The sequence below is a fragment of the Bombus terrestris genome, chromosome 12, assembly GCF_910591885.1.
Source record: "Bombus terrestris chromosome 12, iyBomTerr1.2, whole genome shotgun sequence".
Classification (NCBI taxonomy): Eukaryota; Metazoa; Arthropoda; class Insecta; order Hymenoptera; family Apidae; genus Bombus; species Bombus terrestris.
The window spans coordinates 3,972,660-3,996,745 of NC_063280.1; the positions used below are offsets into that span (position 1 = coordinate 3,972,660).

Consider the following 24,086-nt stretch of genomic DNA (forward strand, 5'->3'; position numbering starts at 1 on the left):
CGCGCCGTATTCTCTCCGGTTCCCACCGAAAAACGGCGTATCCAGGAGCGTTGTTATTAAACGGAAGGCCATCGGGTCGCCATCCCGCGAGACGTATCGTTCCAATACCGCGTTAACGAGTTCTAATGGGAGTTGGGAACGATAATCGTCGCCGCGGAGCGAGTCAAAGTTTTCTTTCTAATTAAGAAACAAATAACCAGAGTTCACGGTTGGCCCGCTTTCGGGGCGGCTTCGTTAATAAACGCGGCCCCGGTTATTAAACCAGAAAATTAACGTCTGCCTCGTACACGGAGAAATAGAAAGGCGGATATAAAGAAGGGGAACGACAACGAGCAAATGCAGAGAGAGAGAGAGAGAGAGAGAGAGGGCGGGAAAGAAGGTCTTGGTGCCACAAAGGAGAAAGGACGATGACGTCATTGACCGATTCGACCATTCATAAGACGGATCCACTATTCTTACGAAATCATCGTGTTTCCATCATGGAAGTTCGTGGACCGTTCGCTTTTCTGTTGTGAACGTCGTCTGCGTTGAAAGATAGAAACGGGTAGAAATTGGAATTTGGAAATTCTTGCAATTGAAATACAACGGTAGCGCTGTTCTTCAAGCGATATTGCAGTCGTAGACAAATTCTAACGTGAATACTGATAAGGAGCTAGAATTGGATAAGAAATAAGTTATTCAAAATGTTTGGCACATAAAAGAAAGATGTTCGAAAATGGCTAATTCTTGTGTAGCTCAGGCACCAAATATATTTATAAGACATCGTTCTGTAGGTTTCAATGAATTATAACAGTAGAGTTTTCTACTGGCGATATGATGGGAAAGTTGTTAAAAAAGCAGTTGAACTATGAAGCGAACAGAGCGAAAAATTGGTAATCGTTAAATTGGTAACTCGAATCGATGACTTCGGATGATCATAACTTTCTTATCGTAGAATGGATGCATTTGTAGAAAGGAAAATGTGCATGAAAAATAATTGACAAAAATGTTTTCTAACGTCCCTAGAAAGCGATAATTATGATAACGAGTGCATTTATTAGAAAAAGTATATTCGTAATTCTACTGTGACTGACGTAGTAAAGCAAAAAGTAACGTATTAGATGTAAAAATTATTATAACAACTTTTCTTTATTTTCTTTATTTTGACAGTTTAAAATCGGATCAACGCCGAAGACTAAAATATAATCTCCAGACGAACGATCGGTTTGACGTATTTTACATCTTATACGTGCGACAAAGTTTTATAATATTGATATTAATTAATATTTAACGCAGTAAAGCTTGAGAACTGAAAAAGGGAGAAGTATATAAAATATCCGGCTCAATTTATCAAAATGACACAAACCTGAAAACTGTAGAGTATTTCAGTCGTTCGAAACTGTACAAATGGCTTACTGTGCACTTCTCTCTGCTTCGAATAAGACTTAAAGCAAAAGAAAGAACCAAAAACTAAAGTGGAACTAAAGTGGAATTGTCTTATCAAAGTTATAAACGTTTCATATTGCCGGTGAAAAACTGTGTTTCTACGTGAAACTACGTTTCCTTCGTTTACGGAATTATGGTTGCATCACGTGAATTTCGATCATCAAATATTGAATTAATAAATTTGATGTGCAAGTGGTTGACAACTCTATATTTTCAATATGACTTATGTTTCAACGTATTTAATATATGATTTAACTTATGATCTTAAACTGTTTGAATTTTATGATATCGCCTGTTTAATTTGCTTTATCTCAATATGCATTTAATACTCGTTTAAATATTCTCGGTGTGCAAAACGAATGACCGAACAACCGGATGGCAGAAGCGAGTTTCGCGCTCGGTGCACGCATTTGCGTACGGGATGAGCTCGTGGTCGACCTTGCATATCGATCGAACGCGACCGTAAGACGTATCGATGCATTCGCGGTCCAGGAGTACCGGCTGGAATAAATTCGTTGACGGGAATTTGGGTGCGGCCTGACGGTGGTTGACGAAATGACATCTCGTCCACGATAATTGGAAAACCCGTCGGAGACGTATCGACTGTACGACTCGAATCAAATCTTCCCATCTGAATATCAATTATTCGCGACAAGCTTCATACTCGTTACTGATGTCGTGTATTTTTAACCGTACAATTTGCGATACGATACTTACATCGTTGGTCAGTCTTTCGTAGGTGACGTTTTATCGTAGAATGTGCTTGCCGGAGTTGATAGGGAACAGCTAGCTTTTGCCAATCTTATTGTTCATTTCACAAACTTCTTTATTAAGTTCGGGTAAAAGGGAGAAAAAGTCCGTGTGTTGTAAAAACACACGTTAAACAATGTGGCAAATATTTAGACAAATCGTCCGATTTGCACGCGGTATCTCGAAGATTCGCAACTAATTCGTCGAATAAAAAAGAAAGTAAAGGACACGAAGTTTCCAGGGACAAACACGTGTCTCGAGCAAGTAGAACGTGAGCCACGAAATATTTAATCAAGTTTTAAATCGCGAAAGCGATGTCTTCGAAAGTATTTCATTAAGTCGGGACGGAAACGCGTTCCAACGACGCCGAACGATTCTCTCCTCTGTTTTTCTTCCTCTCTTTCTATCGTTCTGTTCCTCTTCTGTACGCCGACACAAAGCCGGGCAAATATGTAACGAGCAATGAAAGGACAAACTGTCAAGTTCTCGTTTGTTGATTTAATTGGTTGATTGAGAACTGACGCAGCCTAATAACGCGGCATTACAGCCGTAGAATGACGAAGCGATTCGGCGTAGTATTAGGTATATCATAGCCGTTTATATAGAGGCGAAGGATATCGTTCGTGTTGTATCTGTCCGGCTGGATCGGAACTAATTCGATTTCAAAGAGATCGTCCAACCACGTGCTCCGAACGAACCTAGCTGCTTGACAATGGAAAAGTGAGTTGTGGGCGACAGTAAGCGTACCACTCTCGTCGCCCCGTAGTCTAACCATTGATCCTCGTTGTGATTCAACCGTTTCAAATGTCACGTTGAAACAGATTTTCATTCGCCTCGAATAACGCTGATAAGATTCTCTAACTAAATAAGATAGTTTAAGATGGTCACGAGCAGAGTTTCTGTCTTGCGTTACTGTCAAATGCTCGTTAGGGTAATGAAAGGAGCAATTTGTTTATGTTAGACGAGGGAATGGGGAGTTATGACTATGTTTCACAAGTGGCGATCAATCACGGTACAATAATGACTTTAAGATCTGACTTTAAAGTATTTAGCTAGGTAAAATCATAGAAATTTCTACACGTAGGAAATATTCCTTTCTAGTCGAACATATATATATTATAGTAGGTTGTCCGAAAAGTTTCTTTCGTTTTATGGGGAAATAATAGACACACAACGTTTTTTGTATTATATTATTTTGTCATAAATGAAAATAAATCCAGTCTTATAACCTTCACTCTGCGAAAACAATCCTGCCCGCAGGTGACCATAAATAATATTCCAATTACAAACAAAGATACAGTCAGATATCTGGGCATGATCCTGAACAGAAAAATGACATGGAAACGACACATCATAGATAAATTCAAACAACTTAGATCAAAATTTAAAAAATTCTACTGGTTCATTGACAGAGTAAAATAATGCTATATAAAGCCATATTAAAACCTGTTTGGTTTGGGATCCAACTATGGGGAACAGCGAGTAATTCCAGCATAGAAATTCTTCAACGATTTTAATTAAAAACTCTAAGATCCTTAATAGATGCACCTTGGTATATTACCAACGAAACAATACATCGTGACCTTAAGATACCTACAGTTAAAGAAGAAATATCCAAATTCAGTAATAGATATAACATAAGAATTAACAACCACTAAAACCCACTAGTTACTCAATTACTTGACACGACGGATCAGATCCGCAGGCTAAAAAGACATAAGTTATAGTACCACGCCAGAATAATTTACTTATAATTCTCAATGAGAATTGATTGTAAAATTCTTCCAAATAAAAAAGAAGAATATTATTTTGTCGAATTACGTACAGTTTTGTTCTGTTGAGATAAACATCGCGATATTTCATAGACTTGGTTTCACGTTTGTATGAAGGTGCACTGCTGTAAAGAACACGTTTGCGAAAGAAAGACACTTTTCGGACAACCTAATATATGTGATAGTTTATGGTAGTCGATCGATTCAAAGCCCAATATAAGTTCTCAGAAATAAAAAAACTACTATGAGTGTTGAGGTTTATCTCGGAATAGAGAGAGGAAATGCGTGGATGAATGTATAATAGAAATATATTTAAGTAAGTATAAGTAGAATGTATACTAGTCCAGATCCGTAAGCTGGCAGCGTTATTTTACAATAGAGCTTCGAAGCCATGGGTCTATGGGAATTTATATAATCACGAAAACTGGCTCGTTACACTATCTGTGCATGGCATGTTCCTAGAAAAGGCTATGAGGCTTGAAGGCCCTTCACATTGATTTAGAGCTAAACAATACTCGATGGCTTTGTGGACTAAGAAAACTAAACACCAGAGAAGATGTAGAGTTTTCTTGTAAGTAAGATCACTTCAACAACGAGGAATTGTACTGAACTATCTATATTTCTTTTTTTTATTATTATTTAATTTGTACTTTACAACATGCTCAGCTGGACATTTGGTAAATTTTTCTAACTTAATTGCTAAATAACATGTGAATGGATACCCCCAGCGGGATACCATCTTCGAGTTTGATTATTTTATTTCTTTAGTGAGGTCAGTGGGGTGTTTTCTTTTTAGTCTTCATTCTATGAGAGTTTTGCTCGCTTCAGCAGCTAGCTGATTTAGATGTGTTGAAACTATCTATATGTATGGTAAGTTATATACGAAAATCAGATACATATGTATGTCAATGGGATCAACATAAACGCACTAAAATTTGACCAAAAGCAATTCTTTCACGATTCCAAAGGATACAAAGGAAACTTTCTCTTGTAAAATATTCCGAGTAAAATCTTAGACAAAAGGTCGTGTGTATAGAATTTCGAGGGTTTAACAATCCTTGAGGCGGTTCTTTCGACGGCTGCCCGATATTTAAACGCGTCCCACGGTTGCACAAAAGAAGACAAGCGTTAGAATCGTTTATGATGCTGGAGTTAGGATAAGGCACGTTCTTTCTAATTACGTCGGATGTGATAATTACGAGGACGCAACGAGCACTTGTCACACAGTAACGAGTTTTCTTTCATCTGCATATCCTGGCCGCCTCGTCCTCCTTCATCTTGCCATGTCTGCAGGAGACGTAAGCAGTTTACGTGGCCTGCCCGATGCGCGTTGCTTGTTCTCTAAATTAATACTCGTCGTCTTATTAAAACTACTCGCGAAACTTTTCTAAACCACGATAAATTCTCTGTCGCGGTTATATTTTACGAATTTTCACTAAATCCAAAATCGATGTGCGAACCGTGTAAAATGCAAACCCGACAATTTTTTTATAATAATACAATTATTTATATTAATGGTTTTTAATAGCTCTATTATTATATATATATAATATTCAACGAATAAAGAAATGAGATATTTAATACGAAAATTGAACAGAACGAAGATACGTTCCAATATCTCTTCAGTTCAGTTTCGACGGCGCTAGATTAAACGATCAAAACGAATGCAATTATTCAGAGCCACGAGCTGCACAACTCGTAAAGCGACTTTTCACGGGCCGTAAGAATCGCCAAAAGAGACACGTTGTCGCTCAACAGCGTTGAAACGGCTCACGGGCGGCGGACGAATAAACCGATCGTAAACCGCACTCGATTCGAGTTTGTCGGTACATAATGCGAGCACTTCCGTGCTGTATGGCCGTGTACATTGGCTACCTCTCAAACGAGGCCCGAACGTCACTGAGAAGACGACGAAGGAACGAAGGACGAAGCGAATCGGGGATGAAGAAAAAAGGGGAATAAATGGAAGTACGAACCGACCCTTTTTACGAGCACCAGCTACGGGTCACGTGCGTGTGTAAGTAAATATACGCTTTGGCGATACAATGCATACCTTGTTAACGTGCCACGCGCAAAGTATATCGCGCGACATCTACAGAGGCGAGCTTCCGCAAGGCAGCAGCGAAACCACAGACAGGACCAGCCACCCTAACTCGCCATCCACCGAGACTTTAATGTCCCTATGCGCACTTTTTTATTAGCAACGCCACGCTATGAATAAAACTCGCCGGAAGAACCGGCGAACGTTGAAGAGACGACAACCGGTTGTCAGCGGCGTCCTCTTCGCGAAGGGTGACTCTGGCACAAGAAAGTAACGGAGGAAAGACACTTGAACCATTTTCCTTTATCTGCTTCTTTTAAGGTTGCTTCTTTTCCTCCTCCTCTCTCTCTCTCTTCTTTCTTCTTTTTTATTTTTCTTTCTGTCTTTGGTGATTTTATGAATAAGTTTTTCGGCTTACGCGTTGTTTAATTCTATCTGTGCAGGCAATGTGTTTTGCTTTGGTTGTCACAATGAATTTGGAAATATTAACATACTGGTACTTGATAATGAACATGTAAGTATTCACGGACATATCAATTTATGCCACTATTAAAGCATAAGTGTTGTTATAACATGGCATATTTAGTGTGTTGCACCTGAGAAAAGAACGTCTGCGTCGTACAAGCCTAAACCAGCAGCCATTCACGGACAATTACCTGAATAACGGAATCATCGACGAATTTTCTGAGCGATATCGTATCGTCGAGCGGCTTCCAACGGCGTCCGGTAGCGTCGGAGGCCGGACAAAAAGACGCTAACTCGACAAATTACTTTCACCTCGGTCCCGGCAGGCAAGATCGATGAACCAGCCGCGCGCTCGAATATTATCCAGTCATTTAGTCCTCGTAAAATTATCGAAGATAATATCTTCATTAACCGGAGGCTCGCGCGATTCCACGAAAACCGATCTCGTTCAGCTGTGTTCGCATTTGGGCGTCAAGTTTTTACCATCTCGGCCATCCGCGGCCCTACGTCTTCCTGCTTCTTCGCTCTTTTTCGTCCACCATTCGCGTTTGTCACGCGTTCCTTCCTTTTCTCTTTACCGTAGCCGCCTCACGACGGGCGTCGTAGTCCCGCGGCGCGTATTCGAGCGGCGGCAGCTCGTTTACTAATTATTAATAAACTAATTGCGGCTTCCGTGGAGGCACGCCTCTCTCACGTAAATCAAGACATGCCGTCGCGATGAACGACCAACACAGGCAGTCCGGGGAGAGAGTGAAAAAGGGATGGGGGAGCTTTAAGGTTTACTCTCGCTCACTCATTACGTGTCACGTGTGAAATATTTCTGCACGCGTGAAATAGAAAGAGAGTGAGACGCGCTTGTCCCGTGTAAGAACTCGTAACAACGTAATTTCAAGGATTTACAAATCCTGAATAATTTTACGAGCATCACCATCGAGCGGACGCTGGCGCGCGTGTAAATTGCGATTCGTAACGAGCCCCGCGCCGAGAAATTAATGGCCACCGGGTCGGATAACGTTACGCCGAATACCCTCGATCGTTCTGATTCCTGCGGTTAACGGAGCCCGGGGGAAGCTGTCGGATTTCGCGATGAAAGCGATTTCACTATTTTCGAATGTGCTTAATTTAGTTTGTTCCCGACGTTCTTTTCTTCACCCTTTTTTCTTTTCTTCGATTAACGGCGTAGAGATTGAAGGGACTCTTGTAACATGGAGATATCTCTATTTGTCAGTAATTTGAGTAAAAAAAAAAAAATAAAAATCAAATAGTTTTTCGAATGTGATGTAATATTAACTAATATTCGTAGTAATAAATCATCGCGCTCTTCACTGTGAAACCTATACTCCTCTTTCTTTTCAGATAAATACAATCAAAATATCGTAGCTGTTTCTTTATTGCTGATATATTTTGCAAAAATGTAATGTTATGTGTAGCATATTTCAATGTTACATGGTGGCCCTCATGGCAAGATACTTATACAAAATTCGCGGGATAGTCGACCTGTTAAAAATGAACATGCGTCGTCGTTTTAAAACGGAACAAGTAAAACGAACCAGCAATCTAATCGTCGAAGCGAAAATGATGGCCTAATCGTCGAACTATCCCACAGGCGAATAGTTTTAGCGTCATAATTTAGAAATTAAATCGAACGCGAGTAAGGAAAATCTCTGGCTGGTCCCGACATCGGTCGTCACGTCGGTGTGTTGGTTCGCTCGTTACACGGTACGTACCGTAAAGTCAATAATTTCTACAATCTTTCCCCTCGACGATAACTTACGAACATAAACGAGCGGTCATAATAAGCCACGCCAGGCTGTGATTTATTGCTCGACCAATAGGTATTGGGTGTATATCTACCTACGTGTCTAAACGGCCATGCAATTACAGTTATATCAGATGGAGACTGGTTTCCACTCCCTAAAACGCCATCCATCTTAAAACACGCCGTTTACTTTATTACCTGCGTCCCCGATACACATACACACTGCTGATCAAAAATTTGGAATCACTTTCCCCGCTTACACCTATAATTTTCTGCTAATTTTCTTAGCGTTTGGAAATTAACGTCGTGCATATCGATAGATTACTGGTATTTATGCAAATTCACATGTGTATAAATGCGAATAAAGGTGATCTATGCAGAGATGTGCTTTAGTTATCATTACAGTAAGTATCCTTGGCATATGGCATATTTCATGCATTTTTGCATCTTAAGTTTCTCATAAATGTATACAAAAATCCAGTGTAGTGATTTAGTCCAATATTCTACGTGTCAATAATAATTACTTTTCAGTCGGATAAATTGTCGAGGAAAGAGCTGTAAGCTGTAGTTATTTTACATTCCAAGTTTCTATGAAGCGAATAACAATTTCATACTTTTAGATAACAACGTACGTGTGTAGTATATCTGTAATAATTGCAAATCGATGGGAAAGCATACCGATCAATCTTGATACAGATAATAACTTACTTTACCTCGACAAATTTCAAGGGAAAGCACTCGTTAAGCTATTGGGTTGGCAACTAAGTGATTGCGGATCTTGTCAATACCACCTAACGACAAAATCCGCAATCACTTAGTTGCCAACGCAATAGAAGGATTCGAGGGTGAATTGTTTGCTGAACTTTTGAATCCTATAGAACATCTAGAGGTTTCAAACTGTTAGCGAATAGTGTACGACATATAATATTATCCATAATAATTTCGAACCGATGGAAAAACAAACCGGTGTACGCAGGCCGGTTGTTACTTTGCTTAAACCGAGGACTTCGTCCAATTTCTATGGTAATGTCTGCCCGAGCCACGTGGACAAACATTACGCGTATCGCTTGTCGAACGTGAAAAGAATAGAACAATCGGGGAAATGATTGGAAAAAATCATCGCCACGTTGTCCCAGAAAGATAACGACGAAAACGGTTCGTCTCGTTCGAACGTTTGACAGGTATTCGTTTTATACGGTAGCACGTGCGACGTCGCGTCGGTGGTAGTATCGTAGTGCGCGATATTAGATCGTATATCGCCTCTAAATATGTAACAGCGCCCGTAGAACGTAAAAAAATACGATTCTACCGGCAGGAAGAAGATCAGCGTGAACCAACAGCTTTATCCTTTTTTTCTTTTTTTCTTCTCTTTTTTCTTTTAACGAATAACGTGTCCCTTTCATGAGAAATATTTTTCGGCTCGTGATACACAGACCAGACGAAGTGGGGAAATAGGGCGGGAACAGAAAGGCGGATAATTTGCAGTTGGAAGACTTAATCGAAATTTCTTGAATTATACCAAGCGAAAATTGGTTAGCGTAACACGGCGTATAATAAACCATTATTACTTGGTGCACGCTTTACCTACACGATGAACGTGTTCCCGTCTAATTGGCGGCGAGCAGGATAATTTTTACCAGAGACGAAATTCAATATATTCGACGCGTAACCGCTCGATCCGATCGAAGAAAATGCACACTTCGCCGGATATTTACTATCGCGTGCCACCTTATCGCGCGTTATGATCGAATTCAGTGGATGGCTGGTATTTATATTCATGAAGCGTTTTCGAGAATCGTATCGGCCATCCGGCGCCGACCAATGGCCGTAGTTTTTGCCTGTACGAAGGCACGGCAACTTTCGATGCAGTTAATACTTCATGGAACGACGTCTCAGCAACTGTTTAGTTGTCAGATGCGCTTAATTAGCGATATTTGTGAAATTTGATGGTAGCGGAGTTTTGAAAATCGTGGCAAGCCAGACAAGCATTAAATTTGAATTCAATAGCAGAGAGAAGAATAATTCGTTATAGAGATTCACGTCAAGAGGAATTCAAGCTTTCTGTAAGCTGTCCTTGATCAATCCCATTCATAGAAATTTCACAGATTTGCAACGATGCACTTTTGCAAATTTCAGTGATAGAAGCTTGTTCTTCACCTTGCATTATGTATTTTTCCATATACACTACCAGCCATGAGTACTACGACATCTACCAACTACATTTATTGGGAAACAAATTTTACTTTGTTTAGTATTCGATATTGTAAGATACATATAATGCGAATTAACACGAGATCTGCGATAAAATAACTCCAAGAAACTATCGAAAAACATTCACATCGGACTAAATATCAGCAGGTGCTCGATTACTTATAACTAATAATATACATCCTCGCCAATTTAATTTGTTCGAAACACGTGATCAATAGTTCTAGTATCAATCGCTTCCAAGATTCTTTTCTTACACCATAGCTTATTACATCTTCCGAAACACTATATCAAACCATCTTCCATTCTATTCTTCCTCGTGCCTTGCTAAAGTACAATTATTAAAATCCAGGTATCGATAACAAGGCAAAGCGCGATGAAGATAAGTTTCGCGAGAAAGGAACAAGACATCCCCCTCGATCTCAGGGAACGCTGCCCACGTCAGCGTAAAGCCCGAAATCGTTGGAAATTAAATTTTTCCCCGGAGGTGGCCCGACCGCACGGGCCACAAATTCATAAGATTCAATATGCTACGCGAGCGAGCAGGTTGCCAGCAATGGAATGGGGTAGACTCTGCGACGATGTTAGCGGGGTTTGGAAGAGCGGCGGCGGAGACGTAGGAAAGGGGCGGAGGTCGGGGGTAGAGGGCCACAAACGGGGTACCGTTTTATAGTTTACATCGAATACGTGCCCTTCCTCCGTAGGGCCTCGCGGGACCAGCTACTTTTACACATACCCTTTCCTTTTCCAACCCTCGCAAAAACCATTCCCTTTCCCCTCGCCAACCATCCCCTTACCCCGTCAACCTGTCTCTGCGTCGCTGCATGTTTACCCCCGCGATATATATGAACTAATATCACGTGGCACGTGATGCCAACGCAGCGGCACTCGTGTGCACCACCCGCACACCCCTTCACCTTTCTCTATTGTGAATTTTTGAGCGTCGAAGACGCCTTGTGCGGTTGCCTCCGTGTGGTTTTTCTCTGGCTATGTGATTGTCTCCGTGATAAATAGTTGGAGAATATGATAGGAAAAGGAAGCTATCGGGAGATGTGTTTAAACTATCTACTGGATGTATTTAATTATGACGTGATGTTATTTGCGTGCGATTTAAATTGCAACGTGTATAAGTTTCGCGTGGAAGAAAAATTTGAAAATTTAATTTCGACGGTGTAATGTTATTAGGTTGTCCAACAAGTTTCTTTCGTTTCATAAGGTGATAATAGATGAACAACAATTTCTATTTTATATTATTTTATTGAATTAGATATGATCCATTTCGTTATACTTCTATTGTTACGTTCGTGCATAATTCAATAAACTAATATAAAACAAAAAATATTGCGCGTCTATTATTTCCTTATAAAACGAAAAAAACTTTTCGGACAACCAAATACGTTAATCTCTTATGTTGAAGATATACCTAAACTATACTTGATGACAAAAATTATCGGCATGCCATTGTATCTGTTATACCATTTAGGTACGTACTAATTCAATAGGTTCAGGTTTATTGAATTTGCTTATTATGTAGCGGTACTTTCATACGTTTACCAAGATTTGGTACTATGAAATAAAGTGTGCAGGTTATCAGGAAAACGCTTCTATACGTGCCAATAATTTCTCTAGCCACTGTACGTTGATCTCTTAGTATCCACGGCCGAGGTATTTCATATCTTTCGATTTTGATTTATGGATTATGTGCTGGACCAGGCATCTGGCATTAATGAAAATATACGCGGAATATCTTCGTATCTTGTCTGTGTCTGTAAAAGGATTAAACGTACAAAAATAAATGGCTAATGGTGCAAGTTGGCGTTTTCTTTAGATGAAGAAAACCGCTACTCTCCTTCCAGCCCTGGAACTCACCATCCCATCGTGCATTGCTTACAACCGAAATAATGTCGGTGCACTTTGAAAGTCAGCAAGGGCGAAGGAACAACGATAGAACAGAGTAGGGGAAAGGTAAAAGAATCTCTCTCTCTCTCTCTCTCTCTCTCGAGAAAGAGAAGGTAGAATAAGAGTGAAGGAGGATGGAATAGGGGGAGGAGAGTAGAAAGGACGGGGGCGAGAATATTGGTCGACTTGTAATACCGAGAGTGAAGGAGGCAGGGACCCGACGAATATTAAATATATTATTACATTCATTCTCATTTCCCTTTTAACCCAGGCATACCACCCCTTATAGCAACGTCTTCGAGTTTACCGCGCGCGCAAACAAGCCACGATGTAATTGCATTTGAAAAGATCCACAAGCGGATCGTTGCAACAATGGAAAATTCGTAGATAAATCTTAGGTTTCTGACGAGACGAAGCTCGGCTTGTAAGCGGCGGTTAATACGTTTCGACAGAAAAAGTCTTACAGGGTGGTAGATGAAGCGAGGAACGCTTGAAATATGAATAGGTACGTCTGTTGCAGCCGAGTCGTAAAAGCGAGATTGTTGCTGGTCATATTTTAGACGCTGAATGTTCCGTTCATGGCTCTATGCCGCGGAGCACGTTGTTTGGCGGTCTGTTCAAAATTTAAAACTACTTAGTAGATTCGTAAGAAAAAGGAAACGCTGACGGGATTGAAAATTGCTAAAGAGAGGTAACACAAAAACGACCTAACATTTAGAAATTTAAGATAAGTTGAAGAATGAAAAAAAGATTTCATATTACATACAATGTGTAAAAGCTGTTCGTTTCGAATGTCCAAACATGGTAAGTACTGTACGAATAAAAGCTATAATACAACATTAAAACGGCCATTGGCTCTATCACCATACAGCGGAGAAGATGAAAACGCAGCGGAAACGACAGCGGCAAGAGAGGTATGACGCGCTCGAGTGGAGCGTGTGTTCGGCGCAAACACATAATCGAGGGTATTAAACGTAATTAACTACCCCTTTAAGCATGCAGCGCAGATACACGGACGAAGAGGGTCCATCGATATATCGATCGATCCGGACTCACGCGAGTACGTAGACGGTAAATGTGTATCGAGGCTCTTTCCATTAGCGTGCCAGCGCCACGGTATCGTCTCTCTCTTTTACCTTTACCCACCGCAGTACCCTTTGTTTTCTCTCATGGGAAATACATCCTCTCCTTTCTAATTGTTTTGCCTCTTCCTATCGATCTAGACCCCATAGAACGAAGGTTACTCACCGATCTTTGACGAAGCTCTCTAACTCTCCTGCTTCGTAACGCTTCCTCTCCAACTGAAACGAAACAATGGATGGTTTAGAAACGTCTGTTAGAGAAATTATCGATCCTAAGTTATCGGTAGATCGGGTTTGCTAATTTCATTGTATTGCCATGTACGTAAAAGGATTACGGAATCATATGGTTACATAAGAGTGAAATTTCTTCCTACAAAGTTTTATTTTTGGCTGTTGAGAATTGTCGATCTTAATCGCCGAAATAAATATATAGGAACATTTAGATTACACTTAGAATTGATATTGAAATAGTTTCAGATTTATTTAATATTTGATTTACAAGATATTCGTCGATGCGCATTTACACGCGTCTCAGCGCTCTCTTTGTCTCGCCATCTTCTTTACCACATTACCAACGGAACAGTTGCATTTGTCTGTTTTACGAGACGCTGTGCACGCACATACTCCCAAACACTCATACTCATATATGTGTGTCACTACTACGCGGCTAATCTAGTGTAGCACACAAAATTACACATATCTCAATATTGGGAAAGTAAAAAATTGTATTCGATCCTCCATTTTCAATTGTACTATGTTTACTATGTTTACTGCAACAAGTACTAGCAACATACTAGCAACTTTTGTACTTGAAGTACGAAAAGAGAAATTTATAACAACGTGGTAGTTTTAAGAATACGATAACGAAATACATAGTAAATTCGCAAGCAATTTTTGTCGATATTTAGAAACTCTTTCCAATGATCAAGAGGAATCAGAAGGATATGTATTACAGAGAAAGTGCAGATTAGAAAAGTCATAAGTAGCACCGTTATTTGCATAGTCAAATATGGTCACAAGTGTCTTCCGTATCACGACACTCTCGACTGGTACGAGCCATCGTGCATTTTAGAAGCACGCAATCGAAGCAACGCGGTATCGAAGCGCCTTGTTTACGGGCAAGCAATCAGCTTAAGAGGAAAGCGTGCTCGAACGAGGAACCAGTGCCTGAACAAATGTCAGCCGGTACAACCGACTAATGTCTAGGGGTGGCGTTATGGTAAACGATTGGTCAGTGCTCCTTCCATTCTATCTTTCTTATAAGATACATAGGACAATTATAAGATAGAATATTCGAAAACAAATAAATAACGAATTGACACTGCAGGGAAATAGTTTCATATTGTTAAAATTCGAATCGCTTGAACTCCGACAAGTTGACTAATTTGTGAACGAAGCTTAAATGTAGGAAAAGTTACAATTATCGTATCGAGTACGGGTGATAACCGTTAGCGATGATTTAGGTGGCGTGGAAAAAGGACAAAGCTATCACGTGGCAGATGTTCGTTGCAGAAGAAACGTGGCGTAAATTTCAGCCGTGTGCCGTAGAACAGAAATTGTCCATGGAAAATTGGCTGGCCATATCGAGATTGTTCGACACCCTTAATGAAGTGCCGCGGCGCAAATCAGTCAGTCGACCAACAAGGAGAAAATTTCGCTTATTATCAACGATGTCGTAAACTCGCGACTCGCGAACGTACGATGTATTCCGACCACATTCTCCATGCATTTTTCCAGCTTATAATTGGACACCGTGTATAATCGAGAGAAATGAATATTTTCCTTTATTCCAAGAAAATCTCTCGGTTAATTGACACGTGCGTGAAACGTGAAATTGCCAATCAATAACAAGCCGTATTATCGTTAGTGGGAGATTGTCGATAGAACTTAGGGTTAGTTTCTATGAGCTTCATTTATGGCACGGACCCCTATTTGTCTTATGAATTGTATATCAAGACTTACCGGTTTCAGTGTTCAAAGGTACATTAATATTATTGTCGTTTATTTGGTTTATCTATATGAGAGCCGTTTCAAAGCCATATTGATCAATTCTGTAAATTGAAAAGCGGAGAAACGCGATGCTGTTGCAAACAGTATTTTTTAAGTGATTACTTATGTCATTTCTTTGCGGTAAATGAAATTTTGAAATAATCGTTTATTTTTTCAGAATGAAACGGTAATCGTGTTCTTGCGTAATGAAATTAAGAAATTGATAGAGTCGTAGAATTGTTAATGCGAGGCAGTAAGTTTAAAACGAACACTGTTCCGAAGAAATTAAAAATAGTTTAAACAATTACGTCTATTCTAATCAACGGAAAGTTCTTGAGACAATTTAACAAATTCATTACGTTGCTATTATACATGTAAGAAGATAAAACGATCTAAACGTCTAAGATGATCCTTTGATCATAAAAGTTCGTTTATCTTGCGAGTCTCCATTCGCGTGTCCAACGAGCCGTCAGAATCCCGCCAAAATTTTTCAGGCTTGAACACGACGTTCGCTACTCGATCGGGACAGCGTTCAACCAATTTTCATCGCGATTTCCGCCGTGTCGCGTCCCGTACTTCCGTTACGCGCGCCGCTCGCTCCTAGTCGCGCAAGGGAAATTGCAGGGGAAATTCGAAAGTTCGCGCGATACCCTATGAATTCCAATCGACCTTGCAGCTTCTCTCAATCGGTTGGAAGTTGTGGGTCCTTATCAAATTCGCGCTAATAAAAGCGAACTTTTCAAGCATATCGGCTCGTACGACCCTCGAAATATATTTCTTAAGCACGCGTTTGCGTTTGATTAAAGATCATTTTATGGATATAAATGAAAAGGCAATGCTCAATTTATCAACACCATCAATTAGTAAATCGGTGGACGAAACGACTATAGGTCGCATTGTTAAAATGAAATTTCACTCTCAGTCTCCTTATCATTTTCCTCAAAGTTGCATAAACAGTTTTACGATCATTTTTCACTTGTAATGCCTAAAGAATAATATTAACAATATTTAACAATTAAATCTGTGAAAAAATCGCAAACACAGTGTGAAAGAAATGCAAATTTCGAAACTGGAAACGAACGAACGACAAAACAGATAAATTCCATTTTTTCTACTCGCCAGTGTCGCTTTCAACAACGTTGAATCACGGATACGTGAAAAACAGTAGATCACGCGTGCAAACGTCAACGAGGGATGACTGGTAATACGGTGTAATGTGCGCAAATACAATTATTCCTTCTATCCGTTGCGGAAATATTATATTTAAATATATTACAATATATCGTGACGCGGCAGTCACGATCCGTTCCGCTTTGTTGACTTCCCGCGCGCAGTATAAATCAGCCTTCATCCGACGTTTCACGATCGAGCGCTCTGGTCCTCTTCTATCCTGGGCGCTCGCTTTTTCTCAGAGTGTACTCGTATACAAAAATACAAATACACATATATAATAAAACAACGGGTAGACGAAAAAAAAAAAACAAAGAATATCTTACGCGCATCATTGTTCGCGGGAGCTCTGGATACGGCGAAAACGTATTTCACTCGAGTTTTATAAAACGTAATTCCGAATGTATCGGACGGGAGACAGAGGATGGATTTCGTAGCAAAAGCATCCGGAAAATATGTGTCACGGCTTTTGACACTTTACATATATTCTCCTCTTTTTGGTCAATAGAACAGAATTCAGCTGGATCATGATGTTTCAAGTTGAGCTCGCGTTCCGTAATTTTTATACCTATAGGTTCGAGAGAGAAGGATCGAATTTGACGAAGTGAAAATCTGCATCTTTCGTTCGTCCAACTTTATTTAATTATCAGAGAAGATGTTTCGTTATATTATCCATCGTTAAACAGACGTTGTAAATTTTTGTATTAATTAGAATTGTAACTTGATCGAAGGTTCAAAGTAATAAAGTAAATGTCAGTCGCGAAGATTACTTCGTTTTTACTCGATTAAAAATCGAGAACGGTAAAGGGCATCTGAAGAGTGAAACTGACACAGGAATAGTTTTATTTCTGTGAATCGTAAACAGAAATGCTTTGAAATGGGAGTAAATCGATCTACTCTAGTTCAACTGAAAAATCTACATTCGAGATTCCACCGAAATCTAACGGACAGATCTACGTTTCGAAGTGCGGAGGAAGGAACCGTGGCGAAAGGGAAGAAAATTCGAACACTAGTGGGTCGTTGCTCGCCGTTCTCCTTCGGCCGTGTCTATCCTCAAAAACAAGAAGCTCGAATGAAAAGCCGAGAATGGATAGGAAAAACAGGCCTCCGAGTCGGCCGGTTGTAAACGCAATCGTAAACCACTGTATCTTTCAATGATTTCGCTTTGCTTTTCGATTGGCGCGGAACGTACGCGCTTGATTTCGCGCCGGTGGATATCCCGACTGAAATCCGATAAACCGCAAAAGGCTATTTGTTAGAATGAAAAAATCACTTCCTCGTGCCCGGCCGCTGATAAACCCCGACGGATCGTATCACAAGCCGCGATACGTCAAAACAGAAATGGCGTGAATTCAATATCCCGATTTCGAACTCCGCCGACATATGCGCCTGGCCGCCCACCACCGGCACAAAGACACCGTTCTCTGCTCCCTCGATCATGCGTTCACCATCTCGTTTCACCTATGCTCCATTCTCTCTCTCTCTCTCTCTCTCTCTTATATTTACCAAACGTTCTCTATCGCTGTTGCCCCATCATTCACCATCACCAGTTCGTACCATGACTCTCTGATGTGTTACCAAACTCGAACGGTTAAGTGAGGATCGTTTCGATTTCTAGTGAATAGGTGAGGTAGTTGTGAGTATAGAGAAAGTGGAGTATTTACTTCGTAAATTTTGTCCAGTTTCATCGAATAAGAGTGAGGCTTGTGGGGGAATTAGAACGACAGAAAGATATTTGTATGATATGCAGACAATTAAGACATTCGAGATGAGCGTAGTTGAAGAACACTGTCCTCTATAGTTGAGTGATTTCTATGTTAATCGTTTCATTATCGAGAGGTGAAAGGTACTATGAACAACCATGTATTTCTTGCTTTAAAATTTACCATACATAAGGTATGTATTGACTAATATATATAGATGGCAACCTATTAGGTTGCCCGAACAGTTTCTTTCGTTTTATGAGGAAATAATAGGCGCACAAGGTTTTTTGTTTTATATTATTTTGTCGAATTACGTACGATCCATTTTCTTCTGTTGAGATAGACATCGCGACATTTCACAGACTTGGTTTCACGTTTGTATGAATGTGCACTGTTATACAAAAACACGTTTGCCAAGGAAAGATACTTTCCGAACAATCTAATACAAAATCCACGTGAACCAATATCTTTTAAAAAATGTTATGGTATTATTATTACACTGTATCCTCGTTTTAATCCACATTGAAAAGATCGATAGAGGAAACGACAATTGCCTGATAAAATTAGGAAGAATTGTTCGAATATAAATGCTGAATGGAATATTAATCGTCCGCCAGAAAAACAATCAGATTTAAGGAATCTGGTCGATCGACGATTAGAATATTTCTCAATAACCAAATGCGTCGTGCATGAAATTTCAATGGAATCTCGTATGTTTCTCATCTTTTTTTGTACCATTTTATCGTCGATCCAAGGACAACTGAGCTGAAGTTCTTCCGTTGGTAGTTCGAATACAAATGTAGAACATCGACCAAAATCGAGATCCACGTCGATAGCCGCGAAAGATCTATATCTGACAGCGGATAGAACGGATCGAGAGGGATGATCGATCATCGGGCGAGACGCGCGACAACTCGGCCTGCACTCCTGACAGACTGACAAGCTGACAGGGTCAAAAGTCGTGAGATTAATCGCTCGAAACGGTGAATACAAATCAGCCGTCGAATACTCACCGCGACGCCGGAGACGCGACGAGTTTATCACTCTCGTCTCGCTCTTTCGTGTTCGTCGATCACCGATGAGTGCGCTCCTATGATACAACCTCATCATCAATAGAATAACTATGTGTAAATGTTTTATCGTATCCAAAAGAGAGGAGTAAATTGAAAATTACTTCAGTTAATTCCTTCACTCGATTTACTCTGTTGGAAAGTAAGTGCACTTAATGCTTATCTTCTAATGTGAAATTGTTTCTTGGTGAAAATTATCCCTTCGAGCTTTTATCAGAAAAATAAATTTACTTACTATACATTCGAGCAGCTTGACATCACATTACCAATATGAATCGTTTACGTCATGATCGCTTCAATTCAAACAATTTAAATAATACGAACGAGACTTTGGAATTTCTTTCCTCTAACATTCTCTACTTGACAATTTAAGTAAAATGCACGAAAGTCCTGGGCTGTTTAGATTCTTCGTTAACCTACTCGATGGTTCAGATGCAAGGAGCGATCGAGTTGGTGAATCGCATAAATCAACGGCGTCGTCCCTGCGTGGCCCTTCGTGGATCCTCGGCTTATTAGATTCTCAGATCCAGGAGCGATCTTTCTCATTGTTCCGGCACGATTATCGATCGCATTAGGCGCGCGCGCGGCCACCAATTGACGCGAGCCGCGCATAAATCTTGCCGCTATGAAGAAAGCCTCGTATATATATACATATACATACGTACGTACGCGCATCGGTCTAATCTCGGATCGATCTTTCTCTTGTCAGAGTTGGTATGAACACAGGGCCGCTAGTTACCACCTGCCAGCCAACAATGGCCCAATTATACCGGTCGCTTGGCATCTCGCCGATAAAACTGCGACTACCGACTCGATATGAATCGTTCGCTCGCGCCGATGCACAATACGCTTACGCATACGCGATAACTAGCCGGCGGGAGGATAACGAAAACTACGCATAATGCCAAGACGCTTAGCCTTTTAGTCACGAACGATTTTCATGTTTTTCTATACAAAATCGCGGACAAGATTTATTATAGTATTTATTTATTGAATAAGTAGGTTCATCATCTGCAGGCACTCTCGTGTCGATAGAAAAATTTGATCGTACGAAAGAAAGGAAGATATTGGAAGAGAACATTGCAAGCCCACTTTTGTTAATTGAATTGTTAAAAAAGAAAAAGAAGTCTTTTAATATGATATGATCAAAGACTCTAAATAATCTGATAGATTCAAAGATATAAGCCTGTTAAAAATAGTGAGATATTGCTCGTTTGTGAAAGCAAGTTTTCATGATTTTTATCGAACAGATTAACTTTAGGATCTATGTGAACTAACTACAAATTGCTATGCAAGAGAGCTAGAATATTAGAAGGTAGTAATAGCGGGGAAATAGAAATAACAGGTTCGGAATTAAACTTGTCACAATGAATTTTACTATTCATACGTTGAATTTATGTACTTTTAACGCGACATCCCGTGAAACATTTTATATATATAGAATGGAGGCGACAGCTAACTGCGAAACCTGAATGGATAGATCAGGGTAAATATACATTTCATTTCAACCGTGCAGGCTGATAGTTAATCGGTCGAATAGCTAATTAGATAAAAGATTAAATGTTTAACGAGTTTAATCGGTTAATCAATCTAATGGCGTGAACCAGATTAGCCGATTATTTATGAATCGGTTAAATGATCGTTCAAATGAGAGATCATTAATAATCCAAATGTTTTCTCAACTATTAGTACACCGACTGTCAGGTCGACCGAATTTACTGTTATTTATTAATACACACTGATCACGGTCCGATTCACAGCCTTTATCTGCGACATTCTTCGTCATGATGATTACACGTTATTTCGAAATAGAGCTATCATATACAGGGTGTTACGATGAAAAGAATTCAAATTTTGCCAGCTTATGATATTCATTGAGAGAACTGAGAAGAATCAAAATTCTCCGATCAATGTACGAAAAATGTAGACACGCGGCACAAGGGAGAAGAATACGGAGATGAATTTGTAATGTAAATATTCGCAAACATTCACAAGGGTTGCCAGCAAGTTCTTATCACGGGGATAACGACAACATCAGTGACGTGGTTCTCGTTCAAGTTGCGGTTTGATAACGGATGAGGGCATCCTAGCATCCTTTCCGGTTCTCGGTTAGGAATCCGTCACCATTCTGATTACTATGCCCGGCGCAAGCCATAAACATTACTATCATAATACCAACCACTGCTACGCGCCGCCAGAAACTCGCAGACCCCTCTTCCGTAGTTTAACCTATATATAATTTGAGTTATGCGTGTCGAGTGATTATCAACGATCTAACCGCGTCGCAAGCGATTCAGAACGATACCAAATAATACACACATACACGATAAACTGTACGTACAAGTGTACCTACGACAAGGCAAGTTTTTACACCTTGATTTCAACAAATTTCATCGTACTATCTCCATTATGGGAGAAAATTACATTGAACGAAATCGTAAAACGAACGTTTCTTCTCTTCTGTATCGGCCTTAATTTCGAGCTTCCTCCTCGACGACGATTCCTATCTCTCTCTCTCTCCTATTTCATTTCTCTTTCTTCTCCTCTAGCCAGGAATAAGGTTGGCGAAGAAAAAATGAAGGGGAAGAGGAGCCACCCTATAAAAGGTTGTAATCATTACGCGACACTCTCCGTAATTATGTTCGTAATGATTACTCGTACAGGTTCTACCCGGTTCACAGAGTGTTAAATAACTTGGTGCTTCGACCGCGTGCACCTTCCTTCACATCCCCCCGTGCTACCCACCACCCGCTCGTCCCCAGTCGCTTTTCCCCTTAATTAAAAATCATGAATTAATCAGATCGTTAGTAATCAGGCGCTCGTCTTCTCGCGTGGACGTTCCTCCGTCTCTAAATCTCGCTCGTCTCGCCTCAAATAGACGTCGCAGTGCTTTTACGGTCCCTTTAGCCTTCCAACCCCATCGCCGCGGTGCGTTCGTTAAGGGCGGATTCATCCCCCAAATTAAATCAATTACCATACTAAGGCGGATTTTCGGAAAGCTCGCTCCCTGGCTTCCACCCCCGGCTTTCATTTTAACGCGCCGCCTTTCGACGAGCTTGTCTCATACACCCTTCCCGCCCCCCGCCACTATGCCACCCCGTACTCCTCACCCTTGTACCTCAAAAATAAACTTCGAGCCGTGACGAGCCGCGCTCGCGCGATAATGGATAATGCTTCGAAAGTGGAGGAGTGAGAGATCGATTTAGTACGGATAGGTACGTAGCGATTCGAATAGATCTGTTGCATTTTAGAAAATAAATGCAGAATTTCCTGCAACCATTTTTTTCTTTCTATACAATCAGTTCTTTCCTTTTACGGGTCTTTAACTGTAAACGTGATATTTAAGATGATATTCTTGTAAACGTCCTACATATATGTGTCACCAAACTTTAAGTACTTTAAAGCTTCTTGTCATTACACGTAATCGTCATACGTTAATGATGTCCACGAACGTTTCACCACGAAGCAAATATACATATAGTTACATATATGTATATGTAAAAGTGTGTGTAATGATCGCCTAATGTGAGATGCGTGTGAGTGGATAGGTGCGAGTATGCAAATGTAAGTCACACGTTGTGGATGAACAATTGTGGATGAATGACAGAAGATTGGAGTAGGATCTATACGACAACCGATTCGATTCGTACGTGCAACTAATGACAACATAATTGTAATGCAAGACAGAGTTCTCTGATGTTGAACACGAACCTTCGTTAAACGGGGAATCAAGTTCACTAAGTAACATTTCTCTGCTGCTTCCAATTCGCCATGCTAAATAAAAAGGATAAATAATGCTACATTGGAAAGAGTACACGCTGAAACACCTGAAAGTAGTCAAGATATCCCAAAAGGAGACGGTTGATAGATCTTGCGGCAAATAGGACGACATTGGGGGCGCCAGAACGCAGTTGGAGCAAGCGGTAGGAAGAAGAGGACCGTGAAAGTTGGGTGAGCAGGGGTAGGAGGCAGTAAAATCCACAAATCACCGAATAAACCAGAACAATGACGTAGCTTGGGTACGGTGATCCTAGAAATGGGTGGAACGAGGGGGTTGCGGAGTACGGTAGTCGGTGGCAGGGAAGAGTGGTAGGAGGAGAGACGACTGGTTACCAGGAACGTACGGGAACGTGTAGAGAGGGAGGACCGTTGAGGACCACTATACAACGAAACGCGTACCCGGCTGACGATAAATTTGTCCGCGGAGTCAATAACAGAGGCTGTTTCTGTGATTTAATGATATCTGCCTCCGCGTCCACCGTTCATAGCTGACTGTTTGCCTGTTTTCACTTTTCTGTTTGAAAAGGCGACGAACGCGTCGAACTTCCAGCACGTTTCCTTTTTTAAGCATCTACGAAAGTACTTCGTGGTTAGTCGGTTCAATTAGCAGACTTTCCCAGGTGTTTCGTTATTTGTTTCTATTAATTTCGAAAAACAGAAGAGAATATTAAAAATTATTGAATATTGAAATTTGGAATTGTCAATCGGCTAGGAATATCAAATACAGAGAGGTTTTGTGGTTGGTTAATTCAATTGACAGAAATTTCCTATACGATATACGCTCTTTTCATTTTTCTTTTTTTTCTTTTTTTTAGGAAATGGTATTAGAACTTATTGTATCGAGTTTGTAATTGGTTTGAAATAAAAGAAAAATTAGGTTATCGTAGGAAGAAGGGAGTTTAAAGAAAAAACGGGAAGAGAACAGAAGATCCATAAAATTCAATAAGACACGTGTTCCAATTATCTAAATGTG

At 40.3% G+C, this 24,086-nt stretch overlaps 1 protein-coding gene across 5 annotated transcripts in view; it reads right to left on the reverse strand.

Annotated features, from left to right (window-relative positions):
* LOC100650779 (LIM domain transcription factor LMO4.1) overlaps window positions 1-24,086 on the reverse strand; it is a 477,355-nt gene that overhangs the window by 380,213 nt on the left and 73,056 nt on the right. For 4 of the 5 annotated variants that reach the window (XM_048411143.1, XM_012314594.3, XM_048411140.1 and 1 more), the window contains one exon: window positions 13,568-13,620. The exons of the other annotated variant lie outside the window; for it this stretch is intronic. The gene's annotated coding sequence lies outside the window, so the exon portion shown is untranslated. The remainder of the gene's footprint in view (window positions 1-13,567; window positions 13,621-24,086) is intronic. 5 annotated transcript variants of the gene reach the window in all.